Source organism: Schistocerca piceifrons, chromosome 1 (genome assembly GCF_021461385.2).
Source record: "Schistocerca piceifrons isolate TAMUIC-IGC-003096 chromosome 1, iqSchPice1.1, whole genome shotgun sequence".
NCBI lineage: Eukaryota > Metazoa > Arthropoda > Insecta > Orthoptera > Acrididae > Schistocerca > Schistocerca piceifrons.
Window position 1 is genome coordinate 1013562561 of NC_060138.1, and position 22399 is coordinate 1013584959.

Consider the following 22399-nt stretch of genomic DNA (forward strand, 5'->3'; position numbering starts at 1 on the left):
AAGCAGATTCAGAAGGATGTAGGTTGCAGTAGGTACTGGGAGATGAAAAAGCTTGCACAGGATAGAGTAGCATGGAGAGCTGCATCAAACCAGTCTCAGGACTGAAGACCACAACAACAACATCTTCTCGCGGGATACACGTAAGAGGACTCAATATACTGGTTGACTGTTCTAGGTACATAACGTTCTCTGAAGACCATACTGTGATGCAGACAGCCTGCCATTGCAGTTAGCTGAGAATCTGTGACGCTTTCGCGCTTACTAATTGAACCTGTAACGAAAAACACTGCTCTTTGGATCTTCTCAATTTCCTCTATCAATCATGTCTGGTACGGTTCCCAGACTGACGAGAAATATTCAAATATTGGTCGAACGAGGGTTTTGTACGCTTATTTCCTTTGCTGGTGGACAACGTTTTCTGAAGATTCTTCCAATGAGCATCTGGCTTTTCCCCGTTTCATTTTATGTAGTCGTTTCCCCCCCAAATCGCTCCGCATCCTTACTCCTAGTATTTTATAGAAGTAATTGCTTCTAGTGTTAGTTCTGAAATTTTATAAACATACAATAAAGAACCTTGCCGTCTATGATACGCGATACGCCAAATCTGTTAATGTCCAGAGTCAACTGTCAGTCCATGCACCAAGCGTTGATCCTCTACAGGTCGTCCTGCATTTCGCTACAATTTTCTAACGTCGCGACTTCCCTGTATATAACAGCAACTCCCGCGAAATGCCTTATGGAACTTCTGACGTTATCTACTAATTCACTTAGACACGTATTGTGAAAATTATTGGTCCTCTAACACTGTGCTGGGGCACACCCGAAGTTAATTGTAGGTCTGAAGACTTCTCTCCGTCAGAATAACATGCGTTCTTTCTGCTAGAAACTCTTCAGTCCGATCGTACAGTTGCTCTGTTATTTTGCACTCTCGCATTTTGTTCACTAGGCGGCAGTGCAGAACTGTATCGAACGCCTTCCGGAAGTCACGGAACACGGCATCTACCTGGGCGCCTTTATCTACTGCTCTCTGGGTCTTGTGGATTAATAGAGCGAACTGGCTTTCACACGATCGTTGTATTCGGAAACCAAGCTGATTCTTAAAGACCTTTGGTCTCCTGAGGTGTAACAGTAAGAGCTTAAAACATGTTCCAAAATTCAGTCACACGTCAGAGATATACAATCATATTTTGTGCATATGTTCGACGACCCTTCTTGGAAACGGCAATGACCTGTGCTTTCTCCCAACCATTAAGAACGCTTCGTTCCTCAACAGGCCTACGGTAAACTGCTGTTAGAAGAAGCGCAAGTTCTTTCGCATACTCTGTGCAGAATGTAACTGGTATCCCATCAGGTCCAGTGGCCTTTCGTCTATTTAACGATATCGGCTGCTTTTCTATCCCTTATTCACTTAGTATGTCATCGTTAGCGCGACGTTTTGAAGGAGGAACTACGGTACCATATTCCTCAGTGAAACACGTTTGGAAAAAGACTTACTGTGCCATCGTGTTTCAATGCCATTATGGCCGCAGAGAGTGTGCCAAATAGCCTGAATTCGTTTACTGATTTAACGTAAGCCAAGAACTACCTTGGATAGGTAGTCAATAGAAAGAATTTTACTTTCGAATCCATTGAACGCTAAGGGATTGAATCTTTCTTTGCTTCTGTAGCGAATTTTATTTATTTATTTATTTATTTTTCCGTGGAACCAAATTAAGGAGAAGTCTCCATGGTCATGGAACGAGTCAATACATGAAATTATAACACGATTGTAGAAACAGATAAAATGAAATATAAGAAACATATTCAGGTGACACGTCGTTAGTTTAAATAAAGAAAATCAAGAATGTAACACTGGAATTTGCTTAATTTTTTAGCTCTTCCGGGAGCTCCTCGACAGAATAGAAGGAGTGAGCCATGAGGAAACTCTTCAGTTTGGACTTAAAAGCGCTTGGGCTATTGCTAAGATTTTTGAGTTCTTGTGGTAGCTTATTGAAAATGGATGCAGCAGAATACTGCACTCCTTTCTGCACAAGAGTCAAGGAAGTGCATTCCACATGCAGATTGGACTTCTGCCTAGTATTAACTGAGTGAAAGCTGCTAACTCTTGGGAATAAGCTAATATTGCTAACAGCAAACGACATTAAAGAAAATATATACTGTGAGGGCAATGTCAGAATTCCCAGACTATTGAATAGGTGGTGGACAAGAGGTTCTCGAACTTACACCACACATAGCTCGAACAGCCCGTTTTTGAGCCAAAAATACCCTTTTTGAATCAGAAGAATTACCCCAAAAAATAATACCATATGACATAAGCGTATGAAAATATGCTAAGTGGACTACTTTTCGTGTTGAAATGTCACTTATTTCAGATACTGTTCTAATGGTAAATAAAGCAGCATTTAGTTTCTGAACAAGATCCTGAACATGGGCTTTCCACAACAGCTTACTATCTATCCGTACGCCTAGGAGCTTGAACTGTTCCGTCTCGCTTATAACATGCCCATTCTGTCTGATTAAAATATCAGTTGTTGTTGAATTGTGAGTTAGAAACTGTAAAAACTGAGTCTTACTCTGATTTAACATCAAATTATTTTCCACAAGCCACGAACTTATTTCATGAACTACATTATTTGATAATGTTTCAATATTACACACAAGATCCTTCACTACCAAGCTGGTGTCATCAGCAAACAGAAATATTTTTGAATCACCTGTAATACTAGAAGGCATATCATTTATATAAATAAGAAACAGCAGTGGCCCCAGCACCGATCCTTGGGGAACGCCCCATTTAACAGTGCCCCATTGGGACTGAACATCATTACCACTCTCAATATTGCGGAGAATTACCTTCTGCTTTCTGTTCTTAAAGTAGGAGGCGAACCAATTGTAAGGTACTCCCTTTACTCCATAATGTTCCAACTTCTGCAGTAATATTTTGTGGTCAACACAGTCAAAAGCCTTCGTTAAATCAAAGAAAACTCCTAAAGTTCGCAACCTTTTATTTAATCCGTCCAAAACCTCACAGAGAAAAGAGACTATAGCATTTTCAGTTGTTAAGCCATTTCTAAAACCAAACTGTACAGTTGACAGCAAATTATGTGAATTTAAATGCTGCAGTAACCTTGTATATACAACCCTCTCGATAACTTTAGCAAACACCGATGGCACAGAAATAGGTCCATAATTATCAACATTATCCCTGTCTCCCTTTTTATAAAGTGGCTTCACTACCGAGTACTTTAATCGGTCAGGAAACCGATCACTCCTAAAGGAAAAGTTACAGGTATGGCTAAGTACTGGGCTAACATACATGGAACAATACTTCAGTATTCTGAAAGTGATTATTAAATACTGTACATATATGCCACTTATCAGTAACACGGACATTCCCACTACGCACTGATTCTATATCCTCGACCTGTCTCTGCAGACCAGCAACTTCCTTTACGACTGACCATATGGTTTTAATTTTATCCTGATACTTAGCTATTCTATCTGCATACCACATACTTTTTGCCTTCCTAATAACATTTTTAAGCACCTTACAATACTGTTTGTAAAGGGCTGCTGCATTTAGATTTTGACTGTTTCTAACGTTTTGATATAATTGCCACTTTGTTCTACAAGATATTCTTATCCCTCTAGCCAGCCACCCAGGCTGCCTGTTTGTGTTAGTACCCTGTTTTGAACGTTCTAACGGAAAGCGACTTTCAAAGAGCACGAGAAAAATCTTGAGGAAAGCATTATATTTATCGTCTACTGTATCAGCGCTATAAACATCTTGCCACTCTTGTTCCTTGATAAGGTTTACAAAAGTCTCTACAGCAACTGGATCAGCTTTCCTAAAAAGTTGGTAACTATATTTAACCTGTGTTGCAGCACAAAATTCTTTTAGACTTAAAATTTGTGCATCATGATCTGAAAGGCCATTCATCATTTTGCTAACAAAATGCCCTTCTAGTAATGACGAATGAACAAAAAAATTGTCTATGGTTGTTCTACCGTTCCCTTGCACTCTCGTTGGAAAGAGTACGGTTTGCATAAGATTATATGAATTAAGGAGGTCTACCAGCATCCTTTTCCTTGCACAATCACTTATACAATTTATATTGAAGTCACCACATATAACTAATTTTTTGTATTTCCTATAAAGTGAACCAAGAACCTCCTCTAGCTTTAGCAAAAATGTTGTGAAATCGGAGTCTGGGAATCTACAAATAACAACAGTAAGAAGTTTAGCTCCACTAAATTTAACCACACCTGCAAAACATTAAAACACCTTTTCAGTGCAGTACTTTGAAACATCAATTGACTCAAATGGGATACCGTTTTTCACATACATGGCTACTCCCCCACACCGCAAAGAGCTCCTAGAAAAGCTGCCAGCCAACCTGTATCCTGGTAAAGGAAGCCTCTGAATTATCTCCTTATTTAAGAAGTGTTCAGATACACCAATAATTTCAGAGTCAACATCTATAAGTAGTTCACTAACTTTATCTCTAATGCCTTGTATGTTTTGATGAAATATACTAATTCCCTCATTAATCGGATACCTAAGCTTTGTCGAAAGTGGTTTCTTTGTTAGAGAGACTTCCCTTAAGCAGGAATACCTGTCAGCTGACTTCAATCTAAAAAAGGTACAGCTCTAACACCCACAACTACCGGAATTTTCCCATGAGTGATCCCACCACCCCCACCTGTGCTGTCACATATAAGCTTTGCCAACCTTCCCTTCCCATACCTGTTGAGGTGCAGGCCATGTCTAGTGAAACCCGTCCTGCTGATAGACTCCACCGACACCACTGAAATGTGACCCATGCTTTCTGTCATCTGTGCACGCCCAAGTCTCATGTTATTACGCCTGACGGCTGTATTAAGATGAGGCCGATCGTGACGCTGAAACAGTTCCACGAAATGCACATTCGTGTTGCCAGTCTGAGTGGCTATCTTTTCCAGGTCACCATCTATGTCATACTCCCCATCCCTATCAATACTATTACCAGCCCCACCCACAATCACTACCTGATCCTCTTTTGTAAAATCCCTACATAACCCCCCTATGTTAAAAGTCACCTGAGCCAATCCTGCATTAGACTTCACAATGCTGGTGACCTGGTACTCACTCCCCAAAACTTCCTGCAACTGCTGGCCTACACCTCTACCATGAGAACTACCTAACAGCAGAACCACCTCCTTTCTCTTAGACTTTGCAACTGTCCTAGCCACCGTAACCGCTGAGGTCTGCTGCATACTTCCTACATCTACAGCTACTAGAGATTCCTCTCCACTAGACTCTGACAGTTGGTCAAATCTATTACAAACACCAATAGTAAAACTATCTGAAAATCTCCTTCTCCTAGCAGATCTCTTGCCAACAGCCAGCTTCCATTCCCCAACCCCCTTTTCCCTCCTCATCCTATCTAGCTCCTCCTATGCGTTTTCCAACTGCACCTGAAGGGCACAGGTAGACTCAAATTACCACAGATGTTCAACAAAGTCTATTTTAGGATTCATTATATGGCTTAAATCTTGGCAACAATCAGCAACGATCCTCCGAGTAATTGCAACGTGGCAGGGTAATATTTCTTGTCGCTGATTCGACAGTCACCTCGGTTCAAGAGGCAACTGGAGAAATACACGACACCCTTGACATGTCCGCAAAAGAAAAAGGAGAGGAAGAAAGCGTCGACTGTCAGAGGGATGCCCCAGCTCCTCCACCCGTTCGCCTTACCGAAAGGTGGACACACAGGTGTGTTCGCCGTCAACAGTGTGAAATATATTGCGGTTATATTATGATAAACATTCAGGGATGTGGCCAGGGTTCGAATCCCTTCCTGCAAACCATATTTATCCGCCGTTTACCCCAAATTTCTGGAAGTAAATGCCGGGATAATTTGTCTGAAAAGAACACTGCTGATTCCCTCCCCCCTTTTTTCATACCCTTTAGCACGCGGAACTACTGCAGCGCTAATGGCCCATAGTCACCGATTTTGTGAAAGAGCTTTACCAGAAGTGCGCGATCCTTCTTGGAGACGGTCATGTTGGGCGTATCTGGCGCAAACCGAGAAACAGCCGCGAGCAGCGCGTCGGGCGGTGTGCATATTCTGACGCTTACAGCGCCATTTATTGGTCAAAATTTCGTTAATTTTCTTGTTTTTTCATTACTCCTCTCCTTCCTCCCCCCCCCCCCCCCATGTCATCATAATCTGCCTAAATTTGACGTTTTCCTGAGCTGTGGTTGTTTCTACAGCGTTTTGAAACTGGAACTTTAATTATGGACACCCCGTATATTCCTTGTCCCTTCACTTAATACTGTTTCTTGGAACTTTGTAAGTAGTGTTTCGCGGAACCGCTGGCGTCTGTCTCCAAGTGTCTGCCAGTTCTCGCTCTCCAGTATTCCACTGTCTCTCTCCCATGGGGCAAACAAACCTTCACCATTTGTGCTGTCCTCTTCTGGTTGGTTGGTTGGTTTGTTTTGGGATTTGATGGAGGCTAAGCATCGAGGTCATCAGTCCCCAGTTCCAAACACACAAACTTGTAAAAGGCCTTTACAGTAATAGCGTAACCTCTGCACCCAGAGGGAGGGAACACCAAGGGGTAGAGAGCTAAAATGAACACCTCAGTAACACAAAATGGAGAACACTTAAAAGGAGCAGAGCAAATAGTAAAACAGACTACAGTGGCTGATGGATCAGGTAAAAGGTCAACCACTCAACTACAAATGAAGAACCTCCAGCTGGAAAGCGTTGACAGAGGTACCAACACAACTTGTTACCATAAAAGACACTATTTTGGTCTCCACGTCACAATTAAAAGTCACTGGAGTGGGTGTAGCTGGAGAAATCATGCGAGATGTCCTCTTCTGAACTCTATCAGTATCCATCGTCACAATTATTTCTTATAGGTCTCACACGCTTCAGTAATATTCTAGGACGCGTCCCTCGAGTGTTTAGTACGCAGTCTCCTTTGCAGATTTAATTCTTTCCAGTGTCCTGCCAATTAACCGAAGTCTATCTGCTTTACCTACGACTTCAACTTCACATCCGCACAAATTGCTACGCCCAGGTATTTGTATGGATTTGTTGTTGTTGTTGTGGTCTTCAGTCCTGAGACTGGTTTGATGCAGCTCTCCATGCTAATCTATCCTGTGCAAGCTCCATCTCCCAGTACCTACTGCAACCTACATCCTTCTGAATCTGCTTAGTGTATTCATCTCTTGGTCTTCCTCTACGATTTTTACCCTCCACGCAGCCCTCCAATGCTAAATTTGTGATTCCTTGATGCCTCAGGACATCTCCTACCAACCGATCCCTTCTTCTAGTCAAGTTGTGCCACAAACTTCTCTTCTCCCCAATCCTATTCAATTCCTCCTCATTAGTTACGTGATCTACCCACCTAATCTTCAACATTCTTCTGTAGCACCACATTTCGAATGCTTCTATTCTCTTCTTGTCCAAACAATTTATTTTCCATGTTTCACTTCCATACATGGCTACACTCCATACAAATACTTGTCAGAGCGTACTATGTTTCTGCGTCTCGTAAGTTATACGAGAATCTTGTCTATCCGGTCTGGGTAGGACCGGATGCAATACGGTTTACAGAAAATTCGGAAATATTCTACTACATACAAAAACTCTAGTAAGTGCAACACTACATAAAATTCTTTTTGGGACAAACGAGAAACATTTTCGACACTTTATATTTACTGTAGTATATTCACTTTTATTCAGTGAAATAGCGTGTAAGTTTCTTTTGTTTCGAACCTGTGTGGCGTTCGAGAGCATCGCGATCGCTTAGACGTTTCACTAAAATCAGTTCGGTTGGAGTTTCAACTTTTCCTGCAGGTTTGGACAGGATATCTTACCACCATCCTCTCTTCTCACTGATCCAAACGAATACTGCTTCATCTAGTGTCATTTTTTGCTTTCTTTATTGTACTACAGTTCTGCAAACTGTCTTTAGTCAGTGGTCTTCAGTGCCTTTCCGATTCTTCTACCAGTCTGCCACCGCCGATTAGTAGTTTTCTTGTCTATTCTGTATAGAGCTTCCAACTATTTCGTTAACAGAAACAGCCACTTTCTTTCGCAGCGAAGCCATTTCACTCACGGACACTCAACACACGGGAACAAAAGAATACCGGTACTGCTTCTTAACTCTGTACGGAACATCCACACTGAGGCAGCTGGAGGGTTGGGACCGAGAAACTGGAAACAGGAATTACGACGTCCTGATACACGAGGTTCTACGCAAATCTTTGCACCGCTTTGAAATTTTATCTAGACAGGCCGAATATCTGTGCAGTTTCTTTTTCACAATACTTCATTACAGATAACAGCATCATCTGGAAAAAGATCTGAGGTTACTTTTAACAGTGTATGCTAAGTGATTAACATGAAACATGTCCAAAATTGGCCTCAACACACTTCGCTGGGATACGCCTTCAGTTATGTACCAGAAAAGATAATCTGTTTGTAGCCTATTTTATCGTACGTTAGCCTCGAGTTCCCGAAACAACATGTAGAAGAAAATCGACAAAAATCAAAACACAGTTGGCATCTGTAAAATGATATTTGACGTAGTCTAATGACTTAAATCATCTAAAAAAAAAAATCGCAAGTTGATGTCACATTACGTTAATTAATATGGCCAAATGTCCCTTCGAAAATAATTTGTCAGAGGGGACGTAGTCGTTCAACAACAATAAAAAGAAAAAAACTATCTTGGGTTTTCGTATCGTCGAATCTAATCCCTAATCTGAGTCAAGTAATCAGTATAAGAGACGTAACTACCACAGAAAAATACTATTGTAGATCTAAAGGAAAGAACATTGACGGATTAACGCCCAGTAGACGAAGAAGTCATTGGTGACCGTTGTTACAACAGGAGTCCACTTTCGACCGAGACCTGGGAAGAGGCGCCCGTCTCCTATGCCTGGCAGGGTTGTGGAAGAGCGGAGGGGAAGGAACCAGGCTCGCTTCGCATTGAATGGCTCTTGTGTAAAGAAGCCGAACGTTGCCGGAACGGCTGAAAGGGCTCGTTCGCGGGAAACATACTGGCCCTATGGGAAGGGTCTGCCCTCGGCAGCCGATTCACACGGTGCGAGAACGAATGTTTAGCGCTACCACTCTTTCGGAACCGCTGCATATTGCTCTTCATTCACCATTACTCTCTTACTCATGCTAGGGATAACAATGACAATACGCAAACATCTCGGCCGTCCACTTAACTTGCCAAAGGGTGTCAAACTTTTATAGCTCTACTTATCACGCGGTCACCCAAAACGACGTGAAAAAATTCTATGAGGCTATGGATGCGTGCAGTTTATACGTGGCAACAAATTTCATGTAGTTTTTCGCAGGAAAAGAATTCTTGGAACAAAAGCAACAGATCTCTTTGAAATACTTCTGGAAGAAAACGATGTTAACTGCGAAAACTGTGTAGGTGTACGCGGTACCGACTGGCTGTTACGCCGGATTGCAGGCTCTGATCCGTAAAAGGGCTCCCATGCTATTTCGACACACTCTTATTCACCGAGAAATATCAGCATCAAAAAGCATGACCCTTGTCCTTCATGATGGTGTACAAACTCCATTAAAAGTCGGCCTGTAACGTCGAGATGTTTTCAAAAAATGTGCGGTGATATGGGAATGAGCGTATTTCCCTATTTTATTTCAGTAACTCTCGCTGGCTTTCACGTGCGAGTGTCTTGAAAAAGACGTATGAAATCATGAATGAACTTTACTCATTATCTTGTTTAGGAGAAACATTTGAGTTCAGAGAAGTACTTTGACAGTGTCTGTTTCGATGTCTGCGTATCTTTGTGGCACCTTTGAAAAACTCTTTCATTGAAAACGTTCTTTCATGGTAACGAGGCCAACATCCTGCAATTGTTAGACAAAACTTCAGTCTTCAGAAAGAATCTACCATTATGGAAGTAAACGTTGGATGTCAATATATGAGCCTTATTACGTTTTCCCTGCTCTTCATGGGGTTTTAGAAGACAATGACTTTCTCTTGAATGAAGACACCTATGGATTATTTAACTGTGCTTGGTGATTGCTTTCTGAAGTATTTACCAGACACGTTAATCAAGAAACAGATCAAAGATCCTTTCAGTACAGAACTTCCATCATGCTGCACTGGGAAATGGTTATACATTGGGAAGAAGGAAGTGTAGCTGAAAGGACAACATTTGGTCATCGGTAACATTGAAATAAACATCCTTGTTCATAGATTTTTGGACAACATGGTTGTGGAGAGACGCAGCGATTAGTATGATTAATCAATAATTCAAGAACAATCTTAATCGCATTTATTATTGTTATAATACCGCCAACCGGCTTCAACCCGACGTAGGGGTCATCGTCTGGGCGTTTACACCATTGGTCGACTGCTGGTGGTGTCACTACCATAGTTTCCTGCCGTTATGTAGACAGGAGTGACACCACCAGCAGTCGACCAATGGTGTAAATGCCCAGAAAATGACCCCTACGTCGGGTTGAAACCGGTTGGCGGTATTATAACAATAATAAATGCGATTAAGACTGTTCTTGAATTATTGATCCTTGTTCATGTCTACCGCAGTCTCATTGAGTGGACCAAAGTTATGCTTCGAAAAACCTACAAAACATCACAGAACCACCTGTGGCTTTAACGACACCCTCCACATACTATATGTTAATCACTTCATTAGTTCATCCGTGTGCTCAACACCTTGCGTCATTTGAAAAGCGGCAATGCCGCAACTCGTCGGAACACACTACACGTCCGTAGTCAGCTCTGTCAAGTTGCTGTACTGTTTGATCCGTTGAGGACGTGCAGCTTCATGAGATACGAGTGCAGCGAGCAGTAGCATTCTGCGAGGTGCTCGACTTCGATATTGTCCAGTGCATGCAGTTCTCTTCGTAAAGTTTGCTCGGAAACTGAATGATGTGGACCTGCTGTCACCGAATGCATGAACTATCATGTTTGAAACTATCCTTACTGCTTAGTATCTTATGTCCACTGTCACTACGTGGTATTCCACTGCTGCGAGTGGTACATCACTCACTGTGGAGAGTCGACTGGTATGCGTTGGCAAACAAATCAGGCAACTTCATTCGAAATGTGGTGATGGCATGTCCACACACTATAGCTACTTTCTGCACTCTGTCACTTCTTCACGACGACCCATCTTACTGAGTTAATTCCATGGAATCGACAGGCACCTACACACCACTGACATGACTTGGGTCAGCAGTTTACGATCACGTGACCACGTGGTACCACCTATACACCATCTATAGTGCTCCAGAGAGATCACTGTTTTCTTGTACGGAAATGACTAACAATGAGTTTTCAGACAAGACTGTGCCAAGGGCTTTCGCCACAGCCACTGGCACAATGTTCCCGACCGTCACAATAGCAGCCTCGTGAAACAAGTTGGCTCCCCATCAGCCCCTTCTTATAGTTTTGTTCCCTTATGATAGAATCTGGAATGTCATTTTTTCACAACGAAAATCAGTATGTCTGCAGAACAGCGTGCATATCTGTTAGGATTAGCACGGTAATGCAGTGGTACATGTTGTAAGGTTATAAACTACCCAGACAGTAATGTGACCACCTGTCACAAAGCCCGAATAATTACTCATAGCAGCACGGATACTGTCAGAAGTGCAGAAAGAGAGTCAATAAGGTCCTAGAACGTACTGCAGGGATGTCAAGCCATGCCATGGCCAGCCACGCTAGGTTTCTCAGTTGAGGATCTATGGTGCGAACAGCCTCATCAAGGTGGCCCAAAAGATTGTCGATTGGGTTTTAATCTCATGAGTTTGGAGACCAGGGAAGAACGATAAACTCATCCTGGGGCTCTTCAAACCACGCACGTACGCTCTGAGCTGTGTGGCATTTTGCACTGTCCTGCTAGTAGATACCATTGTGGCGAGAAAAGAAACTACATTTAGGGGAGAAAATGGTCCCAACATAGATGTATACATGTGTTGATTTAGTGTACCTTTGACAAAGATAAGATCAGTCAGGGAATGCCACAAACATTCCCCAAACCATAACGAATGCATGATGTTTGCTTTCAGACGTTTCACGCTGCACACGCAGCATCTGATGGAGCATTAAACGTCGAACACAGGCGGTGGTCACATTGACTGGACCGTGCGAGAAGTGTGACAAAACGTCCAATTAGTAGTATCATCATACTGTCTGTTTCAGTCGGCCGGCCGCGGTGGCCGTGCGGTTCTAGGCGCTGCAGTCCGGAACCGCTGGACTGCTACGGTCGCAGGTTCGAATCCTGCCTCGGGCATGGATGTGTGTGATGTCCTTAGGTTAGTTAGGTTTAATTAGTTCTAAGTTCTAGGGGGCTGATGACCTAAGATGTTGTCCCATAGTGCTCAGAGCCATTTGAGCCTGTTTCAGTCGTGTCGCTCGTGGCATGGACTGCAAGCTATTCCAATTGATACCACCTGAGCGGTTGCGTGTCTAGTGTCTCCATTGTAACTACTCTTATAGGCAACTGATGAGTGCGTAGTATTTTTTGGATTAATGTTGAGAGGAGGAACACACCATTTGCTGGCACACACCCCATCTCCCTCGAAAAGCAACAAAGACCTGCTGAGCTTAATATACAGATCACCCGGACGGATCACCATCAGCATTTTCACATACTCTCTCGCCATTTTTTTTTTAATTTAACACGGAGCTTCGGCGTAAAGTCTGACGGATCAAGCTGTTTCCACCTCCACCACTCCTCCGCTTGCCGTTAAGCAACATTTGATGAAAAATTTTCCACAGCCATGACTCGATTAGGCTACCGACATGAGTGCCATCGCGCAAGTGTGCAATAGTGACCTCTGTTACGGGGATATAATGCTGATATTTTTAAATTTATTCTTGCTGTTCATATGCCATCCATCCAACCAGTCTTTGATAAAAGAACATAGGAAAAAAACACTGTATAACACAAATTATTATAGTTAATACAATTATTATATAATTTAATATGTAAGCCCCCTTCCTGCTCGCATGTCCGAACAACTCACTGCGTACCATTATTTGCCCAGAGGCAAAAAGTTGAATATACCATATAATAATAAATTACTAAGTTTTCACACTGATTACTGTCCAAGTTTCAATAGACAGCCGCAAACAAGTTCGTGACTGCAGAGGATAGCCAATCATATTGTTTAATGTCTTCTGTTACGTAATGGCACAGGGGTGGTCCAATTCACTGTAATCGACGAAGGTGCTGTCTACATCTTCAGTGGTTGAAGCAGAGGCAGAGTATTGTCATGAGAAACTTTTATGACACGCGTTAGGTACGCAACGATTGTGACGGAATATTCAGGTCTATTTTCGCATAGTGCTTTTCCTTGTATTTGTATTAAACAGTTTGCTGTTCCAACTGGCTTTCATTTGGACCCTGACATGATGGAGGCAGTGTATGAGGTGTGATAAAAAAGGAACAGGAATTCAATTTTGCGGAGTTTATATATCCGATTTCTAATTTTTTTATTTTGTTGGTACACGTTTTCCTGATCTATGTTTGCATTTTCAGCTGTTTTGTATACCTAGTTTATTGTTGAGAGTTACACGTGTTTTCGAGTGCTCGCCGAATTTTTTTCTTTCAAAGAAGATGGATATAAAGAATCTGCATTAAACTTTGCTTGAAAAATTGGAATGAAGTGCAGCACCGCATTCGAAATGTTGACTGTGGCTTTTAGCGAAGCTACTATGAGTAAGACAAGAGTTTACATGTGATATAAACGTTTCGAAGAGGGTCGAGAAGACGCTGAAAACGACTACCGCCCTGGATGACCTAGCAAATCAATTACTGGCGACAATGTGGAAGACGTAAAGAAAATGGCTCTGGAAAATGACCGAATCACCATCAGCGAGGTTGCTGATTATGTCGGCATATCCTTTGGCTCACGCTAAGCAATTTTTTTTTCGAATGTTTTGGGCATGAAACATGTAGCAGCAAAAATTGTTCTGAAATTGTTAATTTTAACCAAAAGCGATGTCATGTAGATATCGCTCAGGAATCGACGAATGAAGTCGACAACGATTCATAACTTTTAAGGAATGTTATAACAGGTGAGGAAACATGGGTACACCGATATGACGTCGAAACGAATGCCAAATCGTCCCAATGAAAACTGTCTGAAGAGCCAAGACCAAAAGAAAAATTCGTCGTGTTCGATCACATGTGAAGGTTTTTCACTGTTTTCTTCGATTACAATGGGACAGTGCATCATGAGTTCCTGCCTTAACGACGCACGATCAATAAGGAATACTATCTGGAATTTGTGTGTCGTCTGCGTGAAGTAATCCGAAGAAAACGACAAGAAATGTGGCAAAATCACCCGTGCAAATTGCATCACGATAATACTCCAGCTCACACCTCAATGCTTGTTCGTGACTTTTTGGTAAAAAAGAAAACCGTTATGTTGTCTTAGCCACCGTATTCGCCGGACATGGCCCCCTACGAGTTCTTTCTATTCCGGACGCTGAAGAGAACCATGAAAGGACCTCGTTTTGCCCCCACTGATGAGAAAAATAGAATCACTGAAGGAGCTGAACACTAACGAAAAGTAGTTTCCAGAATTGCTTGCAAAATTGGAAAAAGCGCTGGCGCTAGAATAAAATATACACGAGGATTACTTCTATGGGGACAAAGGTAGTGGTTGTGGTGGTGGTGAATACATAGAAAGTCTTTAATAAAAACAAAAATTCCCATTACTTTCTGCTCACACCTCGTACACATGGCATCTGATCCTATCCATTGTGCACTGCCTCCATCACAAACGTCTTGACAACTATTTCCTCTTACGATGGGGTGCCTCTTCGGCCATACGAGGACGTTATTTTTCTACAACGATGTAATCATGTCATTTCTTGCACTATTTGACGTACCAGATAATTACCGATATTACTTTTTTTTATCAACGCAGTGGTCAAGTCTGACGGAACTATAATTACGTTCCCGTTCAAGTCTCCAGCGAATTTTAAGACTTAGCGTAATAGCGCCATAGCAACAGCTATAGTCGTAGAGGCTTTTGCCGCCAGTCTGTATCATCCACTCTGCTGTGTGTTATGCACGGTCCAGTTATATTAATGTGACCACCGCCTGTTTGACCTCAGCATGCAATAATCACTCACAGGCGGCAGCACTAGAAGTGGACGGTATATAAACCGTCTCGTGGTACTGAACAGTGCAGTCGTTATCATAAAGCGGAAACGGAGCGATTTATCTGACGTCCGAAAGGGCATGATCATTGGCTTCCAGGCCACGGGTAGAAGCATTTCAGAAACGGCTATGTTTATAAATGGTTCGCGTGCCGCGATGTTAAAGTACACAGTGCATGGCAAAACGGTGCTACCCAAAACCGCCAGCACCGAGGCAACTGTGGATAATGGAAAATAGATAACAGGAGTAGCTGTGGAGATGCGTCTGGGCGAACATACGTGCAGCTTTTGAGAAAACTGACCGTCAAGATGAACGAAGGGGCTACCAACAATGCCTCAACGTCCGTTTAACGAACGTTGCGGCATATGGAAATCTGTAGCAGGCGCCTGGTTCATGCACTCATGCTGAATGGTGATCACTGCCGACTAAGGCTGCAATTTGCAAGCTAATACCGCAACTGGACGTCCACCGAGGCCTTTTCAGATTAATCACGTTTAATGCTCCATCGTACATGTGGCCGTTTGCGTATACTGCGTCAAAACGTCTGAAAGCAAACAGGTTACATCAATCGGCGAAAGGGTACAGGCCGGGGAAGAGAGCGTTATGGTCTAGGAATGTTTTCGCGGCATTCCCCAGATGATTCCGTCATTTTCGAAGGCACAATGTATCAACTCAAGTACGCAACTATCCTTGACGACCACGTCCACCCGTACACGCAGTTTGTTTTTCGTCGGCAAGATGGCATCTACCAACAGGGCAATGAAACGTGACACACAGCTCCATTATAAGTGTATGGTTCGAAGAGCACAAGGATAAGTTTGCCATACTCCCCTAGGCACCAAACTCTCCGGATTTAAATCCCATCAACAATCTGCGGGGCCACTCGATCGGGCTGTCTGCGCCATGGGTCCTCAACCGAGAAACCTACCACAGGTAGCCACGTCACTGCAATCGGCAAGGCTGCACATTCTTGTCGGTACCTTCCAGAATCTCACACACACTCTTCCAGCACGTCTCGAAGCTGTCTGTGCTGTAAAAGGTGGTTAATCTGGCTTCTGACAGGTGGTCACAATGTGACTGGACAGTGCAAAATGCACTCCCACGCCTTCTGTCATACGCGAGCGACCTGCAGAGAGATGCCGAGCGTTTTTCCATCCTATAATTAATTGCTTGAACAGCACCTGTATTAGCTTCCCGCATACAGCGTTTCCCGAACGTAGCTACTTCATACGAGGCAAGACTACTCGTTATGTTTTCCAATGTTACCCTCTCCTGAGGAAAGGGTGTCCTCTGGTATCGCAAATGACCCTCTATGCGCTGTAGATTTTCATATTCGACAAAGGTGTTAATTATCCGGAAGCTGTCTTTATGCAATTGTGGAAAACAGTATGATCTAGCCTTGTGCTGCAGGCACTCTACATTCAGCAGCTTCTGGCTGAGAACAAATGCCAATTAAAGATTCGGTTTGTACAGTTTACAATATGGAGGTGCCGAACTGGTATGTCGAATAATATAGAGAATTTGGTTTGCTTTTTCAGTGAACAGGTCTGAAAATGACTATTCAAACCTAATGTCAACAAAGGCTGACTTCGCTTCAATAAAAATCAGCCTGAGTTATGTATTTCATAAACGGTAACTAGCAAAAGCCACAGGTTCGAAGAGTTAGCTTTCAGTAAGTTTCTAAATCATCAAAATTAAATGCTGTGATAAGCAGTGTCAATGGGATCAGTATGCAGTAAACTGAACTTTATCTTAAACCATACCTTCTTGACTCTTGGGGGAGGTGGTTAGTTCAAATTTCAAACTCTGGAAAAGGTGTGCACAGTGTTGAGATGGACAGGACCATCTAAGAAATAAAGACCGAAGGCCAGTGACATATGTGACAATGTAGAAAGCGCACACGTGTTTCACGTATACGCATCCGAGACTAAAGAACAATAGCAGAAACAAAAGGGAAGCGTGTTTCTTTGCACGAAAGACTGAGTCTTCAAACACTACATACAGTGATGGTTGCAAACAAACAAACAAAACACAAACACACAAACACACACACACAAACACACACACACACACACACACACACACACCACGGAAGTAATAAGTACGGCAATGAGAGCGAGGCTGATAACCAGCACCCTCCTGCCGTAGAACAATCGGAAGTTCACATTCAATGAAACCATAACAGACTAGTCGATGGAACACCCTAAACACTGGGCGTAGTGACTGGTTTCTTGGGGATTATAATTGCGGGCCGGGGCATGATAAACCGAATAATTTTATTTATTGCTTGATACGACACTTTTATGATTGTCACTTTGGGGATTAGGTCGTTTCATCACCATTTCAATGGACGCATTACGGCCTTTGATTTTACATAAATTTGAAAACCATGAAAAAGTTAAATATGAATGGCCAGGCAGGATTTGAACTCCGCCCCTCCCGAATGAGAATGCACCTCGCCGGAAAGACAGCCATACACACAACGCAAAGAGAGCCATCAGCACTGTGATCGTTATTCTTGTTGAACCACTGATTACCTGGTAATGGCAGTGGCACAGAATATTCGTCTGCTCTTGAGTACTGCTTATTCACCTAAAATTAACGCATTAACCTGCCAATACAGGGTGCAATTAACAGGCGTTTTAAGTGCAAATGAAATAGAAGTTCCACCGACATACTCCTTCGATTCACTTTAAGGCCAGTCTATCACTGTTACATAATGTTACTGGGCAAGGTACTAACCACACCAGCACTAGATCTCTAGATCTTTACTGCATCAAGGGAGCATGTATCCCGGCACGTGGTTCGGTGTGACATGACAGCTATGATAAGGCAATCAGTGCTGTCTTCTCGGACAGACGCAAAATGCGTCAGAGTTGTAAAATTCATGTTGTGTCGGATGCAGATTTCTTCATATTTCATCAAGCAGTTAGTACAAAAATCTGATTACAGGATACGTGATGTAAAACGTATGCTGTTTGGGTTGGGTAATATTCGTAATATCGATATTTCAAAATTCGGATTATATCTGTGTCACAAAATTTTAGAACCCCTCTGGGAAAAGCACTGATGCTTAGATGTGGAAATGTATGTCCATTGCCTACTTTTGACACTAGGTTTCGTAATAACTTCTATGTAAAAACAACACATATACTACCGGTATTTAGAAACAAGCATTTCGCAGGTTACAATGAAACAGTAAGAATGAAAAATCACGTCGTGTCGTCTTTAGTTCAATGTAAACCTGACAGATACATTCTGAACACCTATGGACCACCAAATACCCTATCAAAAAGATTACCTACGACGACGACGACGACGACGACGACCCCCCCCCCCCCCCCCCCCCCGCGCCGGCTTTGCCTATTGCCTGACAAAGTACTTACACAGCAGTGTCATAAATTCAGCTTCAGTATCTAAACAAGCCCCCTTCTTACTTCTCCCCAGAATTTTCAGCTCTCCTACCCATAAAGTACCGACATTATTAGGGCTAAGAAAGATTGTACCAAGCCTTACTGAGAGCTTGCGAATTGTGGAAAAAGCTAAGCATACTGGGAATTTTCAATTTTATAAGCAGTTAGTATCAAAGTAAATATAAAGATGCCACTAAACATTTAAGTTGGCTCAGATACACTTTAAGTAGAAGTAAACCAACACAGAAATCAACATGCTTGTTGAATATTATAGAGATCTCAGATTAATAAACTTCACTGAAGTTCAGTGTCTGAAGCAAAATGTTCACGGAAAACACAGTGACTCCAAATTGAATAATCAAGTAATAGGAATAGCTCAAATCGAAAACGTTGCCATACAATATTATAAGAGGTTTATTTCGAAATTAAATCACAGAGCAAGGTTACGTTTTATCTGTTCGCATATATTTATGATGTTTAGCAGTACACGTCTGTACATGGGAATAAATCACTGTCAATACCGGTGGGTAAAAAGCTGTCACTAAACGACAACTACCGTATGTACATGAAGTTTTCCTTACGTAAACAATACACAAATTGAGCATACAAAATATGTAAACAAAACGACCACCTTCGGAAAAGTGCAGCGATTAATACTGTTGTGCGACGCCAAACACCATTAATGTTACAATAAACAAACTACCATCGATAATAAACAAATAAATATGATATTTAAATATTTTGAACATCTCCCATTTTATCTATTTTATGAGAGGTATTACTCACCTTTAAATTTAATGCACGGAGTTCACAAAGTTAAAAGCGCACAACGTAATTCGACAGTTTCATACTACGCTCCACGATACGTAATCACTGTGTACGCAATACGACACAGACGTCACACACCATAACACCCACACAGCGTTGAACACTATCTGACATACACACCTCTCTGCTTCTTGGCTGATCTCCAAATGTAAGCACAAATTAGTTCTTTGACATCATTTCCTGTTCCTGCGTTCACAGCCTTCTCGATGTATCCTGAATTTGTTCAGCAATCGAAAAGTAATCCTGAGAATCTCGCGTCAGTCGATAACTGACAGTACAATCGTAGTAACAATGAAAAAACGAGAAGAATTTAAAAATAAGGTCACTGCAGGAAAAAATAAGCCGCGCAAAACAGTTTTTCTCCGATTTAGTTATATTTGTAAACTTTGCAAGAAAATCATACTACATGTATACCTTTCAGAACGTAGAAATAAATATTCTTAAATAGGCGATACTGGTAAGGTATTATTTCTGGCGTCAATAATTTCCATGATATTTACTATGATTCGGTTGTATAGCTCGTATCCAAATGAACGCTTTGGAAATTAAATAATGCTGTTCTAATCTTAATTTTGGAGAAACACTAATAGAATACCAAAGAAAAACGTTAAAGTGAAGTACATAACTACAAGAAGAGAACACCTTCGCCATTTCCCATGCTTTTCTCAGTTATTGTTTCATGAAGTACCGGTACGTTAAATCCACGTTATTATTTAATGATTTCATATTTGGCGCGAAGTACTAGAAAAAATGGCGAAAGATGACTTTCTTCAGTCAATACATTTATCGATATCGTACTTTGCTCCACATATGGACAGATTTTTCAAACCAAATCATATAATACATAATAGTTTTGCAGAAAGATTTTTGAAACGATGCTACATGTATAGATACCCTAGTGCTATAAACAGATACATCTGTGAAATTTAATTATGTTTTATGAACTGGTGCAAAGTAGCCCTTAGGGGAGGGTTACCGGTATTTATATATTTATTTTCTAGCATTAAGCATAAAAATACAATATACATATATTTAGTAATTAAAGAGAAGAAATAATAAAAGTTGATCGTACAACTTTATTATTTTACATGAAAGAAAAGTAACAATATGAAATAAATTTTGTATTGTTCTGTCAACAAAGAAAAGACCAGTTCATCAGTATACATGGTGGTGTGTCAAAATGGCAGTGGCTACACCAGAAAAATATTTTAACATGCTGGTAGTCAAACCCATCAAGCAATTCTGGGACTGAGAAAATGCCTCATTCCCTCATTACTTTTTTTTTCTTGGAGGGCATGGGGACAGGGGGGTGAGGGTTTATATTCCAATTATATCCTCAGACTTGTAAAATGTATAAATTTAGTTTATTTAGAACTCATTTCATGATATTTGCTGCTTCACTTAAAATTGAGTAATGGTTGAGGTGATATTCATAATTTAGACTTGGTGCTCTTGTATTTTCCATCTTTGTAGTAAAAGTTATTGGATGTGGAATCTACATATCAAACAAAACTTTTTTTTTATCCTAACACGTTTCAACACCTCTGTGCCCTCAACAGTTTGTTTTCATTATTGAAACCTGTGAAATGTGAACATTTTCAAGTGCTAAGTGGCCTACAAACTTACGCCTAAAGCACAGTTTTTGTTTATCATTATCGTAATTTTACATTATACACTTGTACATTATCGTGTAGGTCTTGTTGTTGCTTTTTTTTCAGTGATTTTAGATTTGTCAGCTTAATACAAGGAAAAAGCATAATCAATATAATGTGTTTAATTAGAATATGACAGGTAGCAAACCATGACATAGTTGAAAGAACCATCAGAGCATAATTACATGGAGAAAAGCAGGAACGTCAGTCCCCTCACATCTGAAGTCAGTGTCTTCACAGATTCACTAAGGCGCCATCGCATTTGCTTTATAAGTAGTGTGCAATGCTCCTATGTTTACACATACTTGGAACAAGGTATCTTGATACACTGTTCACTGCTTCTCTCGACACTTATCGCTACGCAAACACTTGAATACATACAAAAATAAACATGTGACAATAAACTTACACCTCTATGAATTGTATTAAAGTATTAAAATGATGACACACATAAACAAATATGTGTTTATTTTGATGGAAACAAAACACTGAAAGAAAATCAGTATGGTTTTGCTCACAGAGATCAGCATTAGAGGTAAGTGCAATCTTGATAAAAATGTGTGGAATGAAAAGAAGGCTCATTCTATTTGTTTCATTAATAGATCTCAGTTAATTACATGCAGCACAATATGAGATTGTGATAAAGAAGCTGACAAATTATGAAAGTCTGCTACGTACTTTACCACTGACTGCACCAGTGTGGTTCTTTAATTTCATAGCCCACAAACTGCTGATTTCAGTTGTAATTCATTTGTATTTTAGCAAGGGAACCCATACAATAGTTTGTTGGGGATATGGAATATTTTTAATATTTTGTAAGATAACTGGCAACTTGTTAGTAGCCATAAAAAAGTTTCATTTCTGACCCTGTTAAAAACCTGCGTAATACTTTTAAATAATTTTCTTGAAAGAAAAACACCTGATTTCACTATATTTTTTGCTTTCCTTGAGGGGGTAGGGGTGGGGGAGAAGAGGCTGCAGTTGCCCTCTTGCCCCTGAGAATGGGTGCCCTTGCATTGTGGTCCTAGAAACTACATTTCTGAACATTTAGAACAAGTTTCCAGTATTTGCAACGCTTTGAAATCTTATCAAGATGTGACTCGATATTGGTGCATCACTATAGAAAACTGCATCATCTTAAAAAAGTCTGATGTTACTATCAATATTCTGCCACATCATTAATATAAAGGGTGTAAGAAACTATGTATATAAGATTTTAGAGTGTTTAGAAGAGACAAAAAGAAATACTTTATGTAAAAAAAAAGTGTCATAGTGCACAGTTTCACTGCTAGGGGTCCACGAGGTTTTTGATGCTACTG

General features: G+C 41.2%; 1 protein-coding gene across 2 annotated transcripts in view; it reads right to left on the reverse strand.

The window, feature by feature from the left end:
* The window catches only part of LOC124801998 (beta-arrestin-1), a 522503-nt gene extending 502946 nt beyond the window's left edge, over positions 1-19557 (reverse strand). For both annotated transcript variants that reach the window (XM_047263118.1, XM_047263136.1), the window contains exon 1: positions 19387-19557. The gene's annotated coding sequence lies outside the window, so the exon portion shown is untranslated. The remainder of the gene's footprint in view (positions 1-19386) is intronic.
* Between the last annotated feature and the right edge of the window lie 2842 nt (positions 19558-22399).